Source organism: Balaenoptera acutorostrata, chromosome 5 (genome assembly GCF_949987535.1).
Source record: "Balaenoptera acutorostrata chromosome 5, mBalAcu1.1, whole genome shotgun sequence".
In the NCBI taxonomy this organism is placed as follows: Eukaryota; Metazoa; Chordata; class Mammalia; order Artiodactyla; family Balaenopteridae; genus Balaenoptera; species Balaenoptera acutorostrata.
The window spans coordinates 114082073-114107115 of NC_080068.1; the positions used below are offsets into that span (position 1 = coordinate 114082073).

General features: G+C 39.4%; 1 pseudogene; it reads left to right on the forward strand.

Moving 5' to 3' along the window:
• Positions 1-15002: 15002 nt before the first annotated feature.
• Positions 15003-15896, forward strand: LOC103005774 (40S ribosomal protein S2-like; annotated as a pseudogene).
• Positions 15897-25043: the final 9147 nt, after the last annotated feature.

The following is a 25043-nucleotide window of genomic DNA, read 5'->3' on the forward strand; positions in this document are numbered from 1 at the left end:
GGTAAAAAATGATGTTCATAAGTATGATGAGAAGAGTCATTCAAATTCTGCTTTGATTTGCTTCATTCTTCTATTAACAAATCTGACCTTTAGCAATTTGTCGTTTAGGTTTTCCCATTAACTTTAAGTTTTAAATTCTGCTTTTCAAATCCTTGTGCAACTTTCTGTGTTTGCTAAATTACTCAACAGATTCATACAGCATTGCTTGCTTATGTTTGCTCTGTGCTGGAAATGATAATGAAAGTGTCTGTACTTCCTGCCTTCGTGAGGTAGTTGATAGGGATAATTTTTTAAGCAATTAAAATAGAGAGGAAATAAAGACCACAAATGAGAGAAAGCAGAAGCTTCAAGGTCCTCTGCCTCTAACAGCTTTTTTAACCCTCTGCCATGTTAGAACTCTTGGAACCAGCTTTTGTTCCTTTCTCATTCCAAACTCATAGCTTTCTTTCAATTTCTCTCTTGGACTCCAAATGACTTTTTATTCCCTCACAATTGTTACCATCTTATTATTCAAAATCTGTCATAAAACTCAGCAGAGTTCTTAGAAACTAAGGCAAATAGAAAAATCTGGACTTCGGTGATCACTCAGATCACTAAAGCAGTCACTCTACCTGCTCAAGAGTAGACGAGGGAAAAGAGCCTTTATAATTCTAGCCCTGTAACTGGAAAATCTTAGAGATACAACATATCTCAAAGGTCTTCTAGTTCCATGCTCAAAGTAGAATTTTCTCTCCCAAGTCTCTGAAGAGGGTCTTTTGGCTTCAGCTTTCAACTTAAGACTTGTGGTCACAGGGAGCTTGGTACTTCAAAAGACAGCTTGTAATGCCGTCGGAGTCGTAAGAAAATTTTTCCTTACAGTGAGCTGTTCACAGCCACCCACTGGGCTGGCTCTGACATCTAGAAAGATCAATTCTTTATCTAATCCTTAAAATATTAGAAAATAGTGTCTCCTTTTTCAAGACGTATCTTGAGACTCTTCTTTTCCAGGAGCCAAATACCTCTGCTTTTGTTGCCCGTTCCTCTACCGATTATATTTTCAGACGTAGTTCAGACTATGCCTCTTTGGAGGTCTGACTCCAGGGTGTCAATACCCTCAGTATCTTTTTTCCCCCCCGCCTAAATATTTATTTATTTATTTATTTATTTATATATTTGTCTGTGTTGCGTCTTAGTTGCAGCACACGGGATCTTCATTGCGGCATACAGGATCTTTAGTTGCGGCATGCAAACTCTTAGTTGTGGCATGTGGGATCTAGTTCCCTGACCAGGGATTGAACCCGGGCCCCCTGCATTGGGAGCATAGAGTCTTAGCCACTGGACCACCAGGCAAGTCCAAAGGTGCCAGGATCCTTTTTGACATGAGATGTCCAAACTGAGCGCCATACTCCAGATGTGGCCCAGATCCTGTGGAGGACTAAGTGATTTATTTCCCTTTTTGCACTCAACTTCCCAAATCTTGTTGGTTCTGATAGCAACTACATCACACAGGGAAATCATACAGAGATAATCAGGGATTAGCACCAAACTTGCCCTAACGAAGCATTAAATGTAAAGTTGCCACAGATCATAGGGCATCCATCCAAGATGTGAAGTGAGAGATCGCTGGGTCTGAGGACTGGGCAGGAACGTAAGGAGTTGGTATAATTCTCTCAGTCCCTTGTCCCAGGGCCTCTCATCTCTGCTTCTCCCTGCTCTGCTCTTCCTCTTCCCTTGACAACATGGCCTCTTCCAGCCATTTCTGTTTCTGTGTAACTTTGGCTTTCCTCTGCTCCAGTGTGCCCTGAAACCAACCTAACCCAAGTTCTGTACAACTTTTCATTTGAAGTACCCACCTCCCCAGCATCCAGCTCAGTGTCTCTCAAATTTTTGTGTCCACAAAATCACACAGAGATCTTGTCAAAAATGCAAAGTATGGTTCAGTAGGTCTAGGAGAAGGAATGTACATTTTTAACAAGTTCCCAGCTGATGTGGATGCTGATGGCCCACAGATCACACTCTGAGTAACAAATCAATCAGGATTGAGTTAAGTTAAACTTGTTTCTGATGTCTGAGGCTTCTGTCTGTTAAGTTAAAATATTCCAGAAAAGAAAAAAAATTATGAATTATCTTCTTAAAATAAGTTTTTATATTTTAGATTCTATTCGTCTGTCATTTCAGTGAGATGGAAGAAAAGAGACTTGTTCTCAATCAGATATCTTAACGGAACCCTTTACGTTGCATTCTTTATCTTTGTACCAGGCCCTGAACTAGGTGCAAACTTGCAATTACAAATGGTCAAATGTCCCTTTTCAATAGCTTCCCCAGGTGGGCCTGTATGGCTCTTCCAGGGATCTGTGAGTGTGATTTCCAAACTGTGCAAATGATGTCTAGAGGGGAAATATTGTGGTTCAGAACTAAAACCTATACCCGACACCCGAACCCACAGACCATGAAGGATGCCAACTTCCCCACATTACAGATACTGAGAACCATGTCAGCATTTTATTACTTTTACTGCCTAATCTAGATGCTTACTCCATGGTAGTGATACCTAGTCCAATTAGCTTCAATATTTCTTTAGTTTTAAGTACATAGGTAGTTTCTAGAGACTGAAGTACTTGTGTGAGTGTGCAATGGAGAGGGGTTGACGGGGATATGATGAGACAGGATAATGAGAAATTTCTCTGGCAGGAGACTGGGGAGAGTAACAAAGTGATTCTACCTTGGGGAACCTAGGAAGAAACCCTATAGCTGTTCATTTCAAGCCTGGCTTGTCAGAGTTGGTCCTATCATTCATTCAGTTTTAAAAAACTAGTCCTAGAAAAACCACATGATCCGTTTGGGGTTTGCAAGAGGTCTTCTATAATTCAGCAAATGGGCACATTAATTTAATCAGAAACTTGGCTTCCTTTCCATGTCTTCGATTTTGCCAATTAAGAGGCATACCCATGATGGATAGCTTCATTTAGGATGCAAAGAAAATCAAAGTACTCTGGGAGATTTGTTAAGCCAAAAATACACTCACCTGGGACCATTGTAGAGATCAGTTTTCAAGCCCATGAAAAATAAATGGAAGTGTCTTTGTGTGAATCTATCAGCATCTGTACCACTGCATTATGCATGGTCCCAGCCATGTTCGTGTTGCGTCTGTTCATCACGCAGTTTCAACAAGAGTTTTCCATTTTACCAAATGGGAGAAATCAAGACAGAATCCATAGTTTCCTTACTCTGGTTTTCTTGGCAGGATCCTCTCTTGTCCTTTTTTTTTTTTTTAGCGATCTGTAATTTATCTTTGGCTATAGCCACAGAGGTTTGCCTCTTCCCTTAAAAGGCAGTTTTGAAGGCTTACAGTCTTAATGTTTGCTCAATAATTTTTCTTTTTGCATCACTGTCATTTTTTTAAAATTTCAAATAAACTTGTTATCATTAGTTTGTCTAAGAGTAGATCTCATCTAGGTAGTTAATAAGTATAACTTTCATGTAGATATTATAAGAAGAAGAAACATTGATCTGATTCCTACCCTCTATTAGTTTACACACATATACACAGATATAAAGCAAATAACACTCTAGGTTTCTTTTTTCCTAACAGCAATTAATTTATTCATTTTAGTGCTAGATTATGTAAAATGGAAGCTTGCATTTGAATTACAATTCTAATAAACAGAGTCATTATAATTGCCTAATTAGAACAATTTCTGCATTTTATAGGAATTGAATTTTTTTGGATACCATAGCAAGTAACAAGCCCATGTGCTATTTTTTTTTCTACACAAATTTAATCTATGCTAATAGCTATTCAAACTCTTTCAGACTGCTGAATATTTGTCGTTAGTGCTTTTCTATTCTTGATCAAGATAGTAATTGTCATGGCTTAAAAAATAATCATTTTGTTTATTCTGCCTAGCTCCAAATCTTCTATTCTAATTTGTTTTATATTGCTTGCTCTGCTGTTCTAGCGTTCTCAATTTCTTTTGATTAAGGGCTATTGTTTAAACCTTGTGAATGACAGTCATTTATTTGTCACACAAATATATTTTAGTCCAAATCACTATTGATATGGGTTGCTATTGGATTCACATATTTGATAACTGCATACTATAACTGAAACTTTAACAGTATCTCAGGCAATGGTTTAAGTAGAGGCACCTATAAAACTTACAAAGTTCCATAATGGTCAGCTTTCATTTTTTTCCATCATGCTGTTAAATTAGAGACATATTTGTTCAGTGACCAAGACTTCCAAAAGCCAAATCCCTCTCTTTTCCTAAAGAATGACCTTCCTGAAGGAGAATAGAGCTCATTTACAAAATTTTAGTCAGTTGTTCCTTTGTTTCAGGAAAGCTTGGAATTGAGACAAATAGGAGAAAATGTGTAATTTGTGACTTGAAAAGTGAAGAGATGTATATGAACCTGAACCACAACTTTTTCACTCAGCTTTGTAGGCTTAAACAGAGCTGGAAAAATGTTCTTTTGCAAATCTAGATGTCAAGAAAAAGCAAGTTTCTGCTCCAGCAGTGTTTGCAGGCTCTGAACATGTACCACTGGAGGGAGATGAAGTGCTTTCAAGTGGTAGCTAAGTGAACAGTTGATTTTAACGGTTAGGTATTTACTTTTCATCCAACATTTAATTATGGAAATTTTCAAAATGCAGCCAATTGGAAAGAATTTTACAGCGAACAGCCGTAAACCTACCACTTAGATTCTCCATCAACATTTCACTGTACTTGCTTCATCACATATCTAACCTTCTAGCCACCCCTTGATGGAGCCATCGATTCATCTTATTTTTAATGCATTGCAGACACCGGTGCATTTCCCCTAAAACCCTTCTGCATGCAGGTTATTAATGAGTTCAATATTCGTTTATAGTTTCTTTTTCTTTTTCTTTTTTTGGGGGATTTTGCATTTTTTAAAGTTTTTATTTTATATTGGGATGTAGTTGATTTACAATGTTCTATTAGTTTCAGGGGTACAGCAAAGTGATTCAGTTATACATATACACATATCTATTCTTTTTCAGATTCTTTCCCACATAGGTTATTACAGAATATTGAGTAGAGTTCCCTGTGCTATCCAGTAGGTCCTTACTGATTATCTATTTAGTTTATTTTTCTATATTAGTAAAATTGACTGAGTTTGACAGAATGAATACATATACCTACGTAGCCCAAACTCCTGTAAAAATACAGAATAGTACCATCACCCCAGAAAGCTCCCTTATGCCTGTTCCTCCTTCATCTCTGTCCCGATCTCATCCCCAGGTAACCACTGTTCTGGTTTTTTTCACCATAGATGAGTTTACCTATTCTAGAACCTCAATTAACTGGAATCATATGATATGTATTCTTTTGTGTAAGACTTCTTTCACTCAGCTTAATTTTTTTCTTCATTCGTTTTTCTGTGCACATTGGTAGTTTATTCCCTTATGTTGCTGAATAATATTCTGTTAATAGACCGCAGTTTGTTTATCCATTCTCTTTTCTGTTCCCAGTTTTTAACCATCATGAATAAAGCCTCTATGAGCATTCTTACACCAGTCTTTTTGTGTAAATATATTTTTATTTCTCTCAGATAGGATTCTAACTGCCAGGTCATAGGCTAGGTGTATCTTTTAGTTTTATAAGGAACAGATTTTTTCTGTACTTTAGAAAAAATATAAAACGCTTGTACCATTTTATATTTCCACCAATAATGCATGAGTGGTTTGGTTGTCCTATTGTCAGTCTTTTTAATTTTACCCTTTCTGGTGACATGAGTGTTATCTCATTGTAATTTGATTTCCCAGGTGCTTATTTTTAATATGTTTTAGGAAAAAGACGATTAGAACACCAACTCCATGATTTCAGGTACTTCAGGCTGGAGTCAGGGCCAATAAATAGTGAGTCAATTTAAGATCAAGTTCAATAAAAATACCAAGTAAATAATAGTTGAGGTGGTGTATGGATATAGAAAATTTGTGAATAAGTGAAGCTTAAGAAATACTGTTATAGAGGATCTTTTTTCAGACTTCCTCTATTTCCAAGGCTTTTCTTTTCTTTTTTTGGATCGAGTCAAAAACTCAACATGTAAAAATCTTTAAGACATTTCAATTACCTTTACCCACTACAGAGTCATTGAGTTCTGAGATTAGAATTCTATGTAAACCTGGAGTGAAAAAGATTTCAGCATCACCCTTGCTTTTGAAACCATGCTTTAAGCAGTCTAATTGTATAAAATGGTGACAAAAGAAAACTATTACAAAGGCAAAACAGCAAGGTAGACATTAGTACCCATTGGAGCCAGCCTGCTAGACTTGCCCCTCAGTTCCACCACTTACTAGCTGTGTAAAGCTGGCAAATTATTTTCTTCTCTGTGTTTCAGTTTCCTCATCTATAAAATGTGGGTGGTAATAGTAACAACTTCATATGAAGCTGTGAGGAATACATAAATAAAAACATGTAAATAGCACATAGTAAGTATCATATAAGGGTGAGCTACTATTATTTTTGTTGTTGTAGGAGAACCAATCAGCCCAAAGAAGGGAAAGATTCCTGTAGGCCAAATGAGGAATGAGGCAGGGGAGTAGATACCTCTAGAAAGCAGAAAGCCCTGTGCCTTCGGAAATGGGCACTATCTAATTATCAGCCTGGGGCTCGTTTCTCCTTCTTGCTCTTTCTTTGGGCAACAGCCTTTCCCAGTTCTCAGCTTAGGTGGGGCTGAGCTCATTTCCTGGCCATGTGATCCAGGCCTGGCCAATCAGCATTTCTCATCCCTAAGTTTACATTGACTGATCCCAGAGATGGACACTTGATCTCAATCAGGCTAATAATACTCTATCCTGGGATTTCTGCAGGGGCTCTTGAGAGAGTTACTCCCTCTCTTTTTGCCAGAGATGCGAAGCTGATAAGACATAATAATGGTGCAGCTGGGAGTCATTTTGCCACCCCCTGGGGAGAGCCTGCCAGAGACAGAATCCCACAAAGAGAAATGCAGCACTGGGGAGTGAGAGTGAGAGAGAGAGGGAGGGAGAGAAAGAGAGAGACATAGAGGGACAGAGACGGAGAAAGATCACTGACATTTTAGCAACTGGCTCCAGCTCTATTGATCTGACCTTACCATCTGTGGACTAATCAGTACCTTTTTCGCCTAAGCCATCGTGAGCTCGGTTTCATTATTTGTGAGGCTCCTGATGAATACATCTTTTATAATCAAGGGCACATTTTTACAAGATAATTTCTTTGAGATTCGGAGGCTTTACTGTGTTTACGTAAATATCTTTCTCCGCTGAAACTTCTGTAGGTTGTTTGTGTAGGCTACGTGGAGACACTGCCAGAGTGAGGTTTATGAAATCCCCCAACAGATCAGGAGGCAGGTGTAGAGAGAAGTGATGCCAATCAGTTTATTGTGTAGCAGCCGTGGGAACCAGGAGGAGACCCTTCGTTCTCAGGGTCATCTGGATTCGGTGGAGCAGAGTGGGATGGGGGAGAGGGGTAGGGTGGGATTCTCGGGCAAATCTTCCCTCCGTAGGTATTTCCCTGGCACTCCCCATGGGATGGGGAGATCAGAGATCTGCTTTCCTTTCCTTCTCTTTTCTCAGTCCACTTCTCTCAGTTGTTGCTACTCAGACTACTAGACCTGTGCCTCCAATCCTCAACACTTTTTGATAACATTCTGATAGCAATACTCCCTTATATTCCTGGACAAATATGCAGTAAAAAAACATGATGTAATCATCTGATTTAAATCAGCCCAGCCATCTGGAAAAGGTGCCTTTCAATCATTTGGTTGCACTGGCACTCAGCCTAAGATGACCACATCTATATTCAGTGACTTCCTAACCACAGTGTCAGTAAGTATGGCTTCTCATTGCAAAGCTGGGTAATTGTACTTATTCCTGTTAACATTTCATGTGCCTCAAAGAGTAATTACAGGGGCTTCCCTGGTGGCGCAGTGGTTGAGAGTCTGCCTGCTAATGCAGGGGACACGGGTTCGAGCCCTGGCCTGGGAAGATCCCACATGCCGCGGAGCGGCTGGGCCCGTGAGCCACAACTGCTGAGCCTGCGCGTTTGGAGCCTGTGCTCCGCAACGAGAGAGGCCCGCGCATCGCGATGAAGAGTGGCCCCCGCTTGCCACAACTGGAGAAAGCCCTCGCACAGAAACGAAGACGCAACACAGCCAAAATCAATCAATCAATCAATCAATCAATCAAAAAACATACGCATCTGATTCAAGATCCTCATTAAAAAAAAAAAAAAAAAAAAAAAAGAGTAATTACAGATAATGAGAAAATCTAGGTACCAAGGATTGTGCCTATTACTGAGTGACGAATGGAGGGTGCTTGAAAAGTGTCATGGGGTTAATCACCCAGGACTGGCACTGCCTGCTCGTGCACAGCTCAAGGAGGCATGGTGTGAGCGTGGCACACGCCATCGCGAGAGGTAGAAAGACCGCTTCTGACCACAAGAACAGGTGAACGTGGAGGTCCTGGGATGGGCAGCAGCTGACTCCTTGGAAGAACTGAGAACATATCAGAATGATTGAAGGAAGGGGAACAAGGCAGTGGTGGCTGGAGCCATGAGCTGGAGCTGGAGCCGGTGAGTCTTTCTTGGTCCTGTGTCGGAGGCTAAACTTTATCTAAAAGCTGGCAGGCTTAATGGGAAATTGTTAAGTTTTCTTATGATTGCACCTTATCTAGTGTTAGATACACATGAGACTCTTTTCCTTTCATTCTGTAGTTTTAATCCCTGTGAATAAATATGAGGCAGAGGAATTTATGAGGCAAAAGAATTAGTAAGTAGGCCAACAAGGACAGAGAACTTAAAAGAAAGGAGTTGGGGATTTCCTTTGTTCCCTTATACCATTTTAGAAGTATTTTTTCCTTCTTTTCTATTTGCATGTTTTGGAAAATAGCAAACAAAAGCTGTCAAACTATTTTGCGAAATAGGTGTCTTTCCAAACTTTGTTAAATTTTTACGGCTATAACTGAGATTTAAGAGTCTCTTCTAGAATAAGTCGACATTTATAAGGTAGTAACTAGAATTTTAGAACAATGTGGTGATTAAGAGCAGGAGCTCTGATCTCAGGTTAATCAAGTTCAAGCCCAGCTTTTTTCAATCACTAGATGTGTGACAGTGAATATGTTGTTTAACTTTTCTCTTGTTTTCTCTTATCTGTAAAACAGAGACAATATTAACTACTTCATAGGGTTGTTGTGAGGATTATGATATAATGCATTTAAGCAAGGTGTCTGGTAAATAGCATATGATCAATCGTTAATTAACACAAACATTTTAGTGGGAAATTATCTTTCCCACTGTAATAGATTGTGAAAAATTTCGTGTTTATTGTAATATATACCATTTTATAAATACATATGTGACAAATGACAGAAAACCAAGTTCACACACAAACAGTAGATAATATATAGATGTTTTGGAAGGCAATCTGAAGGATTAGAAGTTTGGATAAGAATGAATAAATAAGGAATTAATTACAGTTAAATTGTGATAGAATGTAAATATAATAAGACAAACAGCCAGGTTTAAACGGGTAAATAAACAGAGATGTTAAAAGAAAGGCAATAAGTCTTTTCAGGGGATTCAAAAAGCAATAAAGAGAATTTTAATTGATGCTTGAAAGCAAAGGGGCAGAGAGAAGAGCAGGACGACTAACAAATATCTTCAAGGGCCAGGGAAGTAAGACGACCATATAATTCCACCGCATATAACAGACTAGGGAGTTGTGGGCTCTGCATAAAAACAGTCAAATCACAAACTACATGTATAAGAAAAATCATGCTGACCAAACAGTTTGCTACCCCAGGAATAAAGTGATGTCTCTCAAATGAACGGAAAGTAGTCGTGGAAACCCTGAACGAACACCCTGAACAGGGTGAGTCCTGTTCTGCACCCTCCTGTCTTCCCTCATCCACATCCCTGCCCCGCCAGCATCCACTGGCTCCTGCTGATTCATGTCAGCCTGGCCCTGTGGTGCTTGGGAAGACAATCCCCCTCCATCCTGGCAAACCCAGCAGTTCCTCGGTTGGTTATGCTGAGATTTGACCCTAATTGGGGGTGTGATGGCCAAGAGGGAATACGGGGGGCAGATCACGACAAGGGCAAGCAGTGAGGCAGCTGAGAAGGCCAAACCGCTTCAAGTAAGAATGTGTGTGTTTGGAGAAGGGCCTCCACCGCAAGCCCCGGGAGTTCATAGGATTCTGGAGGGGGGTCTGTCCAGGTTCTCAAGTGCATCTACCCAGAGATCCCCATGCCAATTCTCAGGCTCCCACTTCTTCCCCATCAAGGCCCTGACTTTGGCCTTGGCTGGGAATCCAACCTTCTCTCAACTTCTGCTGTTCTTACCATTAAGTCTTCCAGCTGCAGGAGATGAGGGTCATTGTAAAAAGCTGCCAGAGGTTCCTTCTTTTCTTGCTCTCATACTTTGCTTTAAACTGTTGATTAATAGATCTGCCAGTCACTTTTTCTTCTTTAAATTTCCCAGGCCTTACAGTTACTCTTTCCCACATACCCTAAATGCCTGTCTCATTGAACCAGTTAATGCGCCGCTTTCCACCCGAATCCCAACCCGGTTCTCCACAGGTAAAGGTCTTAGCAATCACCAAGCTGGGAACTAGCAGCCCTCCACCTCCCACCAGTGACGTGAGCCTCCTTTCCAACTGGCCAGGTAGGGATGCAGAGCGTTCCACCCTCAGCATTGCTTCCTGGGACCAAATGCAATACCACCCCACTTAGGTTGGATTCCCTGGAAGGAGCTTGATGGGCAGTTTCTTGTTCAGGTTATTTATTGGAAGAAAGCTTTCTGGAGAAGAGGAGGAAAGGAATCAGGGATAGGGCAGAGAGGAAAAACTAAACAAGGGTGTGATGTAAGCTAGAGACCAGCTTTCCCTTGTGGAAGAGCTGGGGCAGGAATTGCACTGCAGGACCGACCCCCCCTGGGGTGAGTGGGCCCATCTTTTGTTTCAACATCAGTCGGTAACTGATGGTGGTCTGCGCTGTCTGTGCCCACGCCCACAGCCCCAGTACACACGCAGGGAGAGCGGGCAGTTCTCCGGTGAGTTGCTGTCAGCTGTTGAATTGAATTTCTAGGCCCAAGATAATGCCACCCCTTCCTGGGGTACCACATCAGCAAACAGACACTTAGATAACTTGTGTGTCCCTGTACATGCTTCGCCTGACCGGAAATGCAGTATATCCAGCCAGCCAATCCCCTAACGCCAAGCCAACTCCGGACTCTACTTATTTCCTTGCTCTTTCTCTCCCCGGACCAGGTTGACTACGTGGCCCCTGCCAATCAGATGTTCTCTATTTGTCTCTTCCTTGTTCTTTATTTTTTATCCTCTGAAAGCTTCTCGCCTTCGGACCCAATTTTCAGTGCTTCAAGTGGAGACTGACTGCGTCATGACGTTGTTCGCGTCACTGACATTGTTTTCCTGAATCATCTTTTAACACAGCAGCTGGGGGGAGGGGCGCTCCAGGTGGTAGAGAGAGTGGGGCGCCAGCAACCTCCCTCACGGCTGTCGTTATTATCAGGATGGATGATATTATTGAAGAGCAGTTTGTAGTTTTACAACTGGAAAAATTTTTCCCTTTCACGGTTGATGTGAAGCTGACGGTAGTTTTTTTCCTTCTGCTAAAGGCGATGTTTTCCTTAATGTTAGACCGGAATGTTCTAACTGGAAAAGTCTTTTAATTTGAAGGGGAAAAGCAAGTGAATTTATTAAATAGAGTGTTAATAAAAAGGTGTATGGTAGTAATTTTTCTCTTCTCTTTCCCCACAGGCCTCCTAATGCATTCCCCCGACACTCCTCTCCTAAGCATGTCTGTCTGCTGGCTTCTGAGGTAAGAAAACATTTTTTTTTTTTTTTTTTGGTCAGCTGTAATCCAGGCAAAGGTTTCCAAGTTTGTGAATTAATCCACTGTCTCCTGCTTACAGCTAGCTAAGAAGGATACAGTATCACATTATATATTTACCAAAATACACGCTTCAATATGTGAACCAGAATTAATTTACATTTTGGGTAGAAAAATCCATTTTGCCTCAATCATTTCATGTAAGCACCTGAGAAATTGTTTTTCTGAAAGCTGCTGGGAAACTTCCAGAGTGATCTGTGGAACTATAAATGTGAATCTATTTGTAATTGACAAGCAAATAAGTCTCAGGCATGTTCTTAGGGTTTCGAGTGACTCTGACTAGTCTTCATGGCAAAAAAGGAAAAAAAGTACTTTTCTGAAGGTAACTTTAATTTTCTTCCCACATTCGGCCTACGTGAAGGAATTTAGGGGAAATTTTGCATTTAATGAAACCCATTTATAAATTTTTCTTATGAAAATAGTATACCGGTTGCAGCAATCATGGGGACAGGAAGGTCTCAATCTTTGTTCAAGTCATTGGTTGTGAGTATTAGAAGTGAGAGCTGCTGAGGTCTGTGGTATAGGAGGAGTGGGCTGAAGAATCTTGTTAAAAGGGAGACTTACACATTTCAGTGTAAGTTTAAGACCACAAGTAGATACGACCTTTCAGGGAAAAAAAAAAAATGCCAAAGAGGTGGATTGCTTCCCCTGCCAGGAGAGAGAATTTTTGTACAGCTCTCAGGAGAGCAATACTGGTCCAGCAGGGGTTTGATTGATTTGCAACTGGATAGGTCCTCACGGGAAGAAAGTGTTCCAGAAATATTTGGAAGTTATGGTTTCTCTATTGGACTGCCTTGAAAATTTAACTGTCCCCACAGGTGCTGTGTGATCTGTAAAAAATGTAGTGGCTCATGAGCTTTTGGCGGTGGGTGATGAAGGGTGATGGTGATATGCTGAAAGAAATCAAAATTCTTTTTTTTTTGGTCAGGAATGGTAGCTTGGTTTGATGTATACTAGCTAATATTTACTGAGGGCTCAGGCTGTACCAAGCAGTATCTAAGAACTTAAATGTATTTACTTATGAGGGAGGTACTTTTACTAACCATGTTTGATAGATAAGGAAATTGAGGCAAAGAGAGGTTAAGTAACTTGCCTATGGTTACATAGCTAATTAGTGATAGAGTAAGATTTATATCTAGATAGTTTCACTGCAGAGCACACGCTCTTTACTGTTTTGCTACACAGCCTCCAAGGGCATAACCAGGAGGAGGCACTTATAGGCTTACATCATTCAGGTTACTCTGAAGCGAGACAGTGTCCCAGCAAAAAAGTTAAGTGAGGAATTGGATTATCTTCTGGTGAACTCAGTCAATCCTATTTGTCAACCCATCTATTTTGAAACAGTCAAGTTGTTGATGACGGTGTCTAAGTCCTCAATTACTGTTTTTTTTTTTTTCACCTCTTTTCCTAAATTCTCCACTTCATTGTATTGATTGAGTTTGTACCAGCTAAAAAGAACCAAAGTGCAGTGATGCAAATGAAGTAGCCTGGATCTAACCTTGAGCATATTTCTCTTTGCCAATGTGGAATTTGGAGACACGTGTGTAACTTTAATTGGGAAAAAGTTGGAGTCAACATGACCCTCAGAGATCATCTGGAGATGAGGGATCTGAGGATCACTGAGGGTCAGAGACTTGCACAGGATCACACACAGTGGTTCAAGGAGGGGCTTCAAGGGAACCTAGGCTGCTCGCTTTCCAGAACAGAGCTCTTTCCACAATGGTGCCCTGTGAACTGAAGAAGCTGAAAAGTAACAGCTCTGGTGACAAGGCATTTGCTGACAAAGAGGCTGAATACAATAGTGAAATTGTCCTATTAGAAGTCTCCTGGGCCATTCATCCAGAGAGAGCCCTCGGGGAGGAATATGTTTGGCTCAAATTTACTCTTTAGTACAATAGATGCCTGACAATGAGGTGGCTGGGGCTGGTTGGGATGGTGATAATGACAAGTTGGCAACCAAAATAAGAATAACCCAGATTTATAACTTGAAAACCTAACCCAAACCACAGTGTAAAACAAGGGATTATCAAATGCCAAGGGCCTCAAGGGATTTGATATCTCTGGAAATTAGTCCAATTTCCTCTTCATATGTCTAAGTCTTTTGAAGAGATCATGATACTGTAATCCTACCTTTGACAGTTGTGGAATAGTTCGATTGTGATTGATTTAAAGTCACAGGAAAAGTATCCTATCTCTAAAAATTAATTTAAAACATCACAGCCCAAAAGACTAAATGTTAGTGTCCCATGTTTCTAGGCACATAAATATTTACTGACCAAATAAATGTTTGCTCTAGCCAGTACATTACATCCCTGGCTAATCCTGATCTATTTTTATGTGAAATAAAATGTTTAAATTATGATCAAAACACTTCTTTTAAGTTACTTAACTAACATTTAATTAAATAACTGCCAGTTAGTATCATTTGCATAATAGTTTTTGACCGCTTTGTACAATTTCTTTAAAGTCTTGACTAGGTTTTTGTTAATAGTGAGAACATAACTGATGCCTTAAGGTTTACATGCCTCTAATATTCTGTACAATTAAGTTTCTGCTTTTCTATTCAGCTCACCTTGTTAGATGGGGATAAACTATTTTGTACCAACTTAACAGGAATATTGCAGAACCAGTGAGGAAATGCCCAAAGTGCTTTGATAATCTTACTTGTGTGTGCCTGGTGATAGTAATTAAAATGTCTTTCGTGAGCAGCACGTAAGTGGGTTTTTAGTCTTTGAAACAAGTTGATTTTCAACTTGATAATGTAGTTAAATTCAGCTTCATTTTGAAATGTAAGTATTTTAGAGTAGAAAAAATTGGAAATTTCCCCCACTAAAAGAAACTATGACTCCTTGGAGAAATGCTTGATTCTGGGTCTGGGTCAGGAAAAGCTCAGGTGAGCTTGGGACTTCCTGTTCTGCCCAAAGGAGAGGAAGCTCTCAGAGATGTCTGAGGACACGCCAAAGGGACATAGCAGCCGTTCTAAAGGGTGCCCACTGCCTCAAGATGCGTTAAGTTGAGCAGCCAAAAAAGAATAATGACTACAATTGGTTGAAACATGTGGAAAATATTAAAATCCATGAGATCATTGCTTTTTTTCCGTAAAAACACCACATGGCAGATGACGCCGGTGATGCGAGAGGCCCCGGAGGCCTCGGGGGCCCTGGAATGGGAGGCCGCGGTGGCTTCCGCGCAGGCTTCTGCAGCGGCGTCCGGGGCGGGGGCCGGGGTCGCGTCCGGGGTCGCGGTCGGGGCCGGGGCCGAGGCTGCGGAGCTCGCGGAGGCGAGGCCGAGGACGAGGAGTGGTTCCCCGTCGCCAAGCCGGGCCGCCTGGTCAGGGACATGAAGATCAAGTCCCTGGAGGAGATCTGTCTCTTTTCTTTGCCCATCAGGGAATCTGAGATCATTGACTTTTTCTTGGGGGCATCCCTCAAGGACGAGGTTTTGAAGATCATGCCTGTGCAAAAGTAGACCTGTGCTGGCCAGCAGACCAGGTTCAAGGCGTTTGTCGCCATCGGGGATTACAACGGACGTGTTGGTTTGGGTGTGAAGTGCTCTAAGGAGGTAGCCACTGCCATCCGTAGGGCCATCGTTCTGGCCAAGCTCTGCATCGTCCCCGTGCGACGAGGCTACTGGGGGAACAAGGTCGGCAAGCCCCATACCGTCTCTTGCAAGGTGGCTGGCCGCTGTGGCTGTGTGCTGGTGCGCCTCATCCCTGCCCCCAGGGGCACTGGCATTGTCTCAGCCCCTGTGCCCAAGAAGCTACTGATGGTGGCTCGAATTGACGACTGCTACACCTCTGCCAGAGCCTGCACTGCCACGCTGGGCAACTTCTCCAAGGCCACTTTTGATGCCATTTCCAAGACCTACAGTTATCTCACTCCTGACCTCTGGAAAGAGATGGTGTTCACCAAGTCTCCATATCAGGAATTCACTGACCGTCTTGTAAAGACCCACACCAGAGTTTCCGTGCAGAGGACTCAGACTCCAGCTCTAGCCACCACATAGTTTTCTATAGGAAAAATAAAGTGAATGAAGCTAGTTAAAAAAAAAAAAAATCCATGAGTTCATAAAGAACGAAAAAAAGAAGAGAGCGAAAGGAAAAAAGAACCTCAAAACTCATCTGGCACCTTTGGAAGTCACTGCTGTACCAGGCTGATACTCTGATAATCATCATTTAAGGAAAGAATTAAGGATTTATCTTACCTTACCTGTATAGTTTCCTATATAAATTGTATTTTAGAGTGCCCAAATTGCCTGAATTGATGAAGAGTGATTATTTTTTCTTTTCCATTATAGTTTATTCCAAGTTATTGAATATAGTTCCCTGTGCTATACAGTAGGACCTTGTTGCTGATCTATTTTAGATATAGTAGTTTGTATCTGCTAATACCAAACTCCTAATTTATCCTCCTCCCCCCACAACTGCTTTCCCCTTTGGTAACCATAAGTTTGTTTTCTATGTCTGTGAGTCTGTTTCCATTTTGGAAATAAGTTCATTTACATCAATTTTAGGATTCCACATGTAAGTGATATCATGATATTTGTCTTTTTCTGCCTGACTTCCTTCACATAGTATGATAATCTCTAGGTCCATCCATGTTGCTGCAAATGGCATTATTTCATTCTTTTTTTTATGGCTGAGTAATATTCCATTTTATCTATATCTGTATCTATATACCACATCTTCATCCATTCATCTGTTGATGGATATTTAGACTGTTTCCTTGTCTTGACTATTGTAAATAGTGCTGCTATAAACATTGGGGTGTATGCATCTTTTCAAATTAGTATTTTCTTTGGATACATGCCCAGGAGTGGGATTGCAGGATCATATGGCAACTCCATTTTTAGTTTTTCAAGGAGCCTCCATACTGTTTTCCATAGTGGCTGCACCAACCTACATTCCCACCAACAGTGTAGGAGGGTTCCCGTTTCTCCACATCCTCTCCAGCATTTGTTAATTGTAGATATTTTTTTTTTTAAACATCTTTCTTGGAGTATAATTGCTTTACAATGTTGTGTTAATTCCTGCTTGTAGATCTCTTAATGATGGCCATTCTGACCCGTGTAAGGTGGTACCTCATTGTAGTTTTGATTTGCATTTCTCTAATAATTAGCAATGTTGAGCATCTTTTCATGTGCCCATTGGCCATCTGGATGTTTTCTTTGGAGAAATATCTATTCAGGTCTTCTACCCATTTTTCGACTGGACTGTTTGATTTTTTGTTATTGAGTTGTATGAGCTGTTTATATATTTTGGAAATTAAGCTCTTGTCAGTTGCATCATTTGCAAATATTTTCTCCCATTCTGTAGGTTGTCTTTTCATTTTGTTTATGATTTCCTTTGCTGTGCAAAAGCTTATAAGTTTGATTAGGCCCAATTTGTTTATTTTTGCTTTAATTTCTATTGCCTTTGGAGATTGACCTAAGAAAACATTGGTATGATTTATGTCAGAGAATGTTTTGCCTATGTTCTCTTCGAGGAGTTTTATGGTGTCATGTCTATCTTAAAGACTTCTTTAAGACATTTTGTGTTTATCTTTGTGTACAGTGTGAGGGTGTGTTCTAACTCCATTGATTTACATGTGGCTGTCCAGCTTTCCCAACACCACTTGCTGAAGAGACTGTCTTTTCTCCATTGTATGTTCTTGCCTCCTTTGTCCAAGATTAATTGACTGTAGGTATGTGGGTTTATTTCTGGGCTCTTTTTCTGTTCCATTGCTCCATATGTCTGTTTCTGTGCCAATACACAAATGTTTCTTTATTACTGTAGCTTTGTGGTATTGTCTGAAGTCTGGAAGGGTTATGCCTCTAGCTTTGTTCTTTTTCCTAAGGATTGCTTTGACAATTCTGGGTCTTTTGTGGTTCATATACTTTTTAGGATTATTTGCTCTATTTCTGTGAAAAATGTCATAGGTAATTTAATAGGGATCACATTAAATCTGTAGGTTGCTTTGGGTAGTATGGCCATTTTAACAATATTAATTCTTCCAATCCAAGAGCATGGGATATCTTTCCATTTCTTTGAATCATCTTCAATTTCCTTTATCAACGTTTAATAGTTCTCAGCATATAAGTCTTTCACCTCCTTGGTCAGATTTATTCCTATGTATTCTGTTTTTTTTTTTTTTGGATGTGATTTTAAAAGGGATTGTTTTTACTTTCCCCTTCTGATGTTTCATTTTTAGTGTAAAGAAATGCAACAGATTTCTGTATGTTAATCCTGTATCCTGCTACCTTGCTGAAGTCATTTATCAGTTCTAGTAGCTCTTGTGTGTAGTCTTTAGGGTTTTCTATATAGTGTCATGTCATCTGCATATAGTGACAATTTTACCTCTTCCCTTCCAATTTGTTTATTTATTTATTTATTTTTTATTGAAGTATAGTTGATTTACAATGTTATGTTAATTTCTGCTGTAGAGCAAAGTGACTCAGTTATACACATATACACATTCTTTTTTATGTTCTTTTCCATTATGGTTTATCCCAGGATATTGAATATAGTTCCCTGTGCTATATAGTAGGACCTTGTTGTTTATCTATTCGATATGTAATAGTTTGCATCTACTAACCCCAAATTCCCAGTCCATTCCTCCCTAACCCCCACTCCTCCTTGGCAATCACAATCCCGTTCTCTATGTCTGTGAGTCTGATTCTGTTTCATAGATAAGTTCATTTGTGTCATATTTTAGATTCCACATGTAAATGATATCATATGGTATTTGTCTTTCTCTTTCTGACTTATTTCACTTGGTATGATCATCTCTAGGTCCATCCATGTAGATGCAAATGGCATTATTTCATTCTTTTTTATGGCTGAGTAATTTTCCATTGTATATATATACCACATCTTCTTTATCCCTTCATCTGTCAATAGACATTTAGATTGTTTCCATATCTTGGCTATTGTGAATAGTGCTGCTATGAATGTAGGGTGCATGTATCTTTTTGAATTAGTTTTGTCTGGTTATATGCCCAGGAGTGGGACTGTTGGATCATAGGGCAACTCTATTTTTACTTTTTTAAGGAACTTCCGTACTGTTCTCCATAGTGGCTGTATCAATTTACATTCCCACCAACAGTGTAGGAGGGTTCCCTTTTCTCCATGCCCTCTCCATCGTTTGTTATTTGTAGACTTTTTACTTATTTATTTATTTATTTATTTTTAACATCTTTCTTGGAGTATAATTGCTTTACAATGGTGTGTTAGTTTCTGCTTTATAACGAAGTGAATCAGTTATACATATACATATGTTCCCATATCTCTTCCCTCTTGCATCTCCCTCCCTCCCACCCTCCCTATCCCACCCCTCTAGGTGGTCACAAAGCACCGAGCTGATCTCCCTGTGCTATGTGGCTGCTTCCCACTAGCTATCTATTTTACGTTTGGTAGTGTATATATGTCCATGCCACTCTCTCACTTTGTCACAGCTTACCCTTCCCCCCCCCATCATCAAATCCATTCTCTAGTAGGTCTGTGTCTTTATTCCCGTCTCAGCCCTAGGTTCTTCATGACCTTTTTTTTTTTTTCTCTTAGATTCCATATATATGTGTTAGCGTATGGTATTTGTTTTTCTCTTTCTGACTTACTTCACTCTGTATGACAGACTCTAGGTACATCCACCTCACTACACATAACTCAGTTTCGTTTCTTTTTATGGCTGAGTAATATTCCATTGTATACATGTGCCACATCTTCTTTATCCATTCATCTGTTGATGGACACTTAGGTTACTTCCATGTCCTCGCCATTGTAAATAGAGCTGCAATGAACATTTTGGTACATGACTCTTTTTGAATTATGGTTTTCTCAGGGTATATGCCCAGTAGTGGGATTGCTGGGTCATATGGTAGTTCTATTTTTAGTTTTTTAAGGAACCTCCATACTGTTCTCCATAGTGGCTGTATCAATTTACACTCCCACCAACAGTGTAAGAGGGTTCCCTTTTCTCCACGCCCTCTCCATCATTTGTTATTTGTAGACTTTTTAATGATGGCCATTCTGACCGGTGTGAGGTGGTACCTCACTGTAGTTTTGATTTGCATTTCTCTAATAATTAGCAATGTTGAGCATCTTTTCATGTGCCTCTTGGCCATCTGTATGTCTTCTTTGGAGAAATGTCTATTTGGTTCTTCTGCTCATTTTTCTTTTTTTTAATTTTAACCTTTGTGTTATCAGCAGTAACAAATTAGAAAAAATCTGATAATGGGAATCCTTCACTAAAAACTTCATTGTGATAAAATTAGTATCAAATTAATCCATTCTTGATTGTTTGTTTAAAAAAATCTCAAACCTTTTCAGCAGTGGTCACTAGTGTTGTCAAATATTACAAGGCTTCTTAGGCCATAACCAGTTTTGTACTTCAAATATTTCAATGAGAAATATGGAGGGAAACAAAGTGCTTTTTGTTGTTGTTGCAATTTTGTTTATTCTACTTCCATATAAAATGTAACACATAAAATCGTGGTAGCTGTAATCTGTAGAAATTGCCATAATGTACATGACATTTTACTTCTGTTCATGGGCTAAATAGCCAGCACAAGGGTCCTTTATTTTATTTTTGTGTAATGGACAATTTGAAGATTCCTTTTTATCTTTATCAAATGTAATTGAATTTATACTTCTGCTAAAACAGAGTTGGATGGATAAAATTCTATCTTTACACAATGAAGGCCATATGGTCTTTTCAGTGAGGGGGAACAAAAACACAGCTTTAGAGTTTCACACAGGAAAACCACATTGGATCAAGTAGACCTGACTGACTTTTTTTTCCTATCCTTTTTTTTCCTTTAATTTTTATTTTATATTGGAGTATAGTTGATTAACAATGTTGTGTTAGTTTCAGTACAGTAAAGTGATTCAGTTATACATATGCAAGTATCTATTATTTTTCAAATTCTTTTCCCATTTAGGTTATTACAGAATATTGAGCAGAGTTCCCTGTGATATACAGTAGGTCCTTGTTCATTATCTATTTTAAATATAGTATGTTGAAGAGAAGTGGTGAGGGGGGCATCCTTGTCTTGTTCCAGATTTTAGCGCTTTCAGTTTTTCATCATTGCGTATTATATTGGCTGTGGGCTTGTCATAAATGGCTTTTATTATGTTGAGGTATGTTTCCTCTATACCCACTTTGGTAAGAGTTTTTATCATGAATGGATGTTGAATTTTGTCAAATGCTTTTTCTGCATCTATTGAGATGATCATGTGGTTTTTGTTGTTTCTTTTGTTGATGTGGTGTATCACATTGATTGATTTGCATATGTTGAACCATCCTTGTGAACTTGAGATGAATCCCACATGGTTGTGGTGTATGATGTTTCTTATGTGTTGTTGGATTCAGTTTGCTAGTATTTTGTTGAGAATTTTTGTATCTATATTCATCAAAGATATTGGCCTGTAATTTTATTTTTTGGTGGTATCTTTGTCTGGTTTTGGTATCAGGGTGATGGTGGCTTCATAGAATATCTTTGGGAGTGTTCCCTCCTCTTCAATCTTTTGGAAGAGTTTGAGAAGGATTGGTAAAACTCTTCTTTGTATGTTTGGGAGAATTCACTTGTGAAGCCAGCTGGTCCTGGACTTTTGCTTGTAGGGAGTTTGTTTTTGTTTTTGTTGTTTGTTTTTTTGTTTTTGTTTAATTACAGATTGTATTTCACTTTTAGTGATCTGTCTGTTCAAATTATCTCTTTCTTCTTGATTCATTTTGGTGCGCTGTATGTTTCTAGAAAGTTGTCCATTTCTTCTAGGTTGTCAAATTTATTGGCATATAATTGTTCATAGTATTCTTTTTTGTATTTCTGTGGTATTGGTTGATATTTCTCCTTTTTCATTTCTTATTTTGTTTATTTGGGTGTTCTCTCTTTTCTTCTTGGTGAGCCTGGCCAGAGGTTTGTTAATTTTGTTTACCCTTCGAAAGAACCAGCTCTTGGTTTTTTTTTTTTTTTTAAAGATTTATTTATTGATTGATTGATTGCTATGTTGGGTCTTCGTTTCTGTGTGAGGGCTTTCTCTAGTTGCGGCAAGTGGGGGCCACTCTTCATCGCGGTGCGCGGGCCTCTCACTGTCGTGGCCTCTCTTGTTGCGGAGCACAGGCTCCAGATGCACAGGCTCAGTAGTTGTGGCACACGGGCCCAGTTGCTCTGCGGCATGTGGGATCTTCCCAGACCAGTGCTCGAACCCGTGTCCCCTGCATTGGCAGGCAGATTCTCAACCACTGCGCCACCAGGGAAGCCCCCCAGCTCTTGGTTTTATTGACTTTTTTCTATTTTCTTTTAACAGATTTTTAAAAATTTTATTTATTTATTTTTGGCGGCGTTGGTCTTTGTTGCTGTGTGCAGGCTTTCTCTAGTTCCAGTGATCAGGGGTTACTCTTTGTTGTGGTGTGCAGGCTTCTCATTGTGGTGGTTTCTCTTGTTGCAGAGCATGGGCTCTAGGCACACAGGCTTCAGTAGTTGTGGCATGCGGGCTCAGTAGTTGTGACGCACGGGCTATAGGGTGCACGGACTTCAGTAGTTGTGGCGCACGGGCTTAGTTGCTCCACGGCATGTGGGATCTTCCTGGACCAGGGATCAAACCTGTGTCACCTGCATATGCAGATTCTTAACCACTGAGCCACCAGGGAAGTCCCTTCTATTGTTTTTTAAATCTCTATTTTATTTATTTCCTCTCTGATCTTTATTATTTCCTTCCTTCTGCTGACTTTAGATTTTGTTGTTCTTTTTCTAATTATTATAGGTGGTAGGTTAGGTTTTTTATGATATTTTTCTTGTTTTCTGAGGAAGGCTTGTAGCGCTATGAACTTCCCTCTAGGAACTGCTTTTGCTGCATCCCATAGATTTTGTGTATGTGTTTTAATTGTCATTTGTCTCAAGGTATTTTTTTAAAATAAATTTATTTATTTATTTATTTATTTTTGGTCTTGGTTGCTGCATGCAGGCTTTCTCTAGTCACGGCGAGTGAGGGCTACTCTTTGTTGCAGTGTGTGGGCTTCTCATTGTGGTGGCTTCTCTTGTTGCAGAGCACAAGTTCTAGGCATTCGGGCTTCAGTAGTTGTGGCTCGTGGGCTTGGTAGTTGTGGCTCGCGGGCTCTAGAACACAGGCTTAGTAGATGCGGTGCACAGGCTTAGTTGCTCCACAGCATGTGGGATCTTCCCAGACCAGGGCTTGAATCCATATCCCCTGCATTGGCAGGCTGATTCTTAACCACTGTGCCACCAGGGAAGCCCTGAAGGTATTTTTTAATTTCCTTTTTGATTTCCTTGTTGACCCATTGGTTTCTTAGTAGCATATTGTTTAGTCTCCATGTAATTGTTTTTTTCTCATTTCTTTTGCTGTGGTAGATTTCTAGTTTCATGCTGTTGTGGTCAGAGAAGGTGCTTGAAATAATTTCTATGCTCTTAAATTTGTTGAGGTTTGTTTTGTGCCCTAGTATGTGGTCAATCCTAGAGAATGTTCCATGTGCGCTTGAAAAGAATGTGTATTCTGTTTTTTTAGCATGTAATGTCCCCAAAATATCAATTAAGTCTAACTTTTCTATTGTGTCATTTAGGATCTCTGTTGCCTTACTGATTTTTTGTCTAGAAGATCTGTCCATTAATGTGAATGCATTGTTAAAGTCTCCTACTATTATTGTATTCTCAACAATTTCTCCTTTTACGTCTGTTAGTATTTGTTTTATGTATTTGGTTGCTCCTATATTAGGTGCATATATGTTGATGAGTGTAAAATCCTCTCCTTGTATTGATCCTTTTATCATTTTATAGTGTCCTTTATATTTCTTTATGGCCTTTGTTTTAATGTCTATTTTGTCTGATATGAATATTGCAATCCCTGCTTTCTTGTTATTTCCGTTTGCATGAAATATCTTTTTCCATCCCCTCACTTTTAATCTATGTGTATCCTTTGCCCTAAAGTGGGTCTCTTGTAGGCAGCATATTGTAGGCTCTTGTTTTTTTTATCCCGTCTGCCCCTCTATATATTTTGATTGGAACATTAGTCCATTGACATTTAAGGTAATTATTGATAATTATTGCCATTTTAAACCTTGTTTTCCAGTTGATTCTATGTTTCCTTTTTGTCCTTTTTTTTTTCCTTTTTCTTTGTGCAGTTTGATGATTTCCTTTCATTTTATGCTTATATTCTCTTCTTTTTGGTTTTTGTGAATCGATTGTATGTTTTTGATTTGTGGTTACCCTGCTTTTCAAGTATATTAACCCCTTCCTATATCTGCTTACTTTAGACTGATAGTCATATAGGCTCAAACACATTCTAAAAAAAAAAAAAAGGAATCTACATTTTCTTACTCTCCTCCTCCACATTTTATGATTTTGATGTCCTCTTTTACTTCTTTATGTTTATCCTTTTGCTGTTCCTTTTGTTATCATCACTTTCACAAATAGATTTTTTCTTTTTGATCTGTATACTGGCTTATTTAAGTGATTTACTTTCCAACTGTGATTTCCTTTTTCTTATATCTTCTTGCTTTTTTTCTCTTTAGAGAAGACCTTTCAATATTTCTTTTAGGATAGGTTTATTATTGCTGCATTCTTTAGTTTTTGCTGGTCTGAGAAATTCTTTATCTCTCCTTCTATTCTAAATGGTAATCTTGCCGGGTAGAGTATTCTAGGTTGCATACTTTTCCCTTTCAAACTTTGAATATATCTTGCTACTCCCTTCTGGCCAACAGTTTTTCTGTAGAAAAATCAGGTGATACCCTTATGGGGGTTCCATTGTAACTAACTCTTTGTTTTTCTCTGCTGCCTTTAGAATCCTCTTTATCTTTAACTTACCATTTTTATTACAATGTGTCTTGGTGCAGGTCTGTTTGGGTTCATCTTGTTTGGGACACTCTGTGCTTCCTGTGTCTGGATATCTGTCTCCTTCTTTAGGTTTGGGAAGTTTTCAGCCATAATTTCTTCAAATACATTTTCAATCCCCTTTTCTCTTTTTCATCCTTCTGAAATCCTTATCATGTGTAGATTGGCACACTTTATATTATCCCATAGGCCTCTTATATTGCTTTCACTTTTTTCATTTGGCTTTCTGTCTGCTGTTCTGATTGGGTGATATACATTATTCTCTCTTCCAGGTCACTTAGTTGATCTTCTGCGTTATTCACTGCCTTTAGCTCAGCAAACAAATTTTCTAATTTT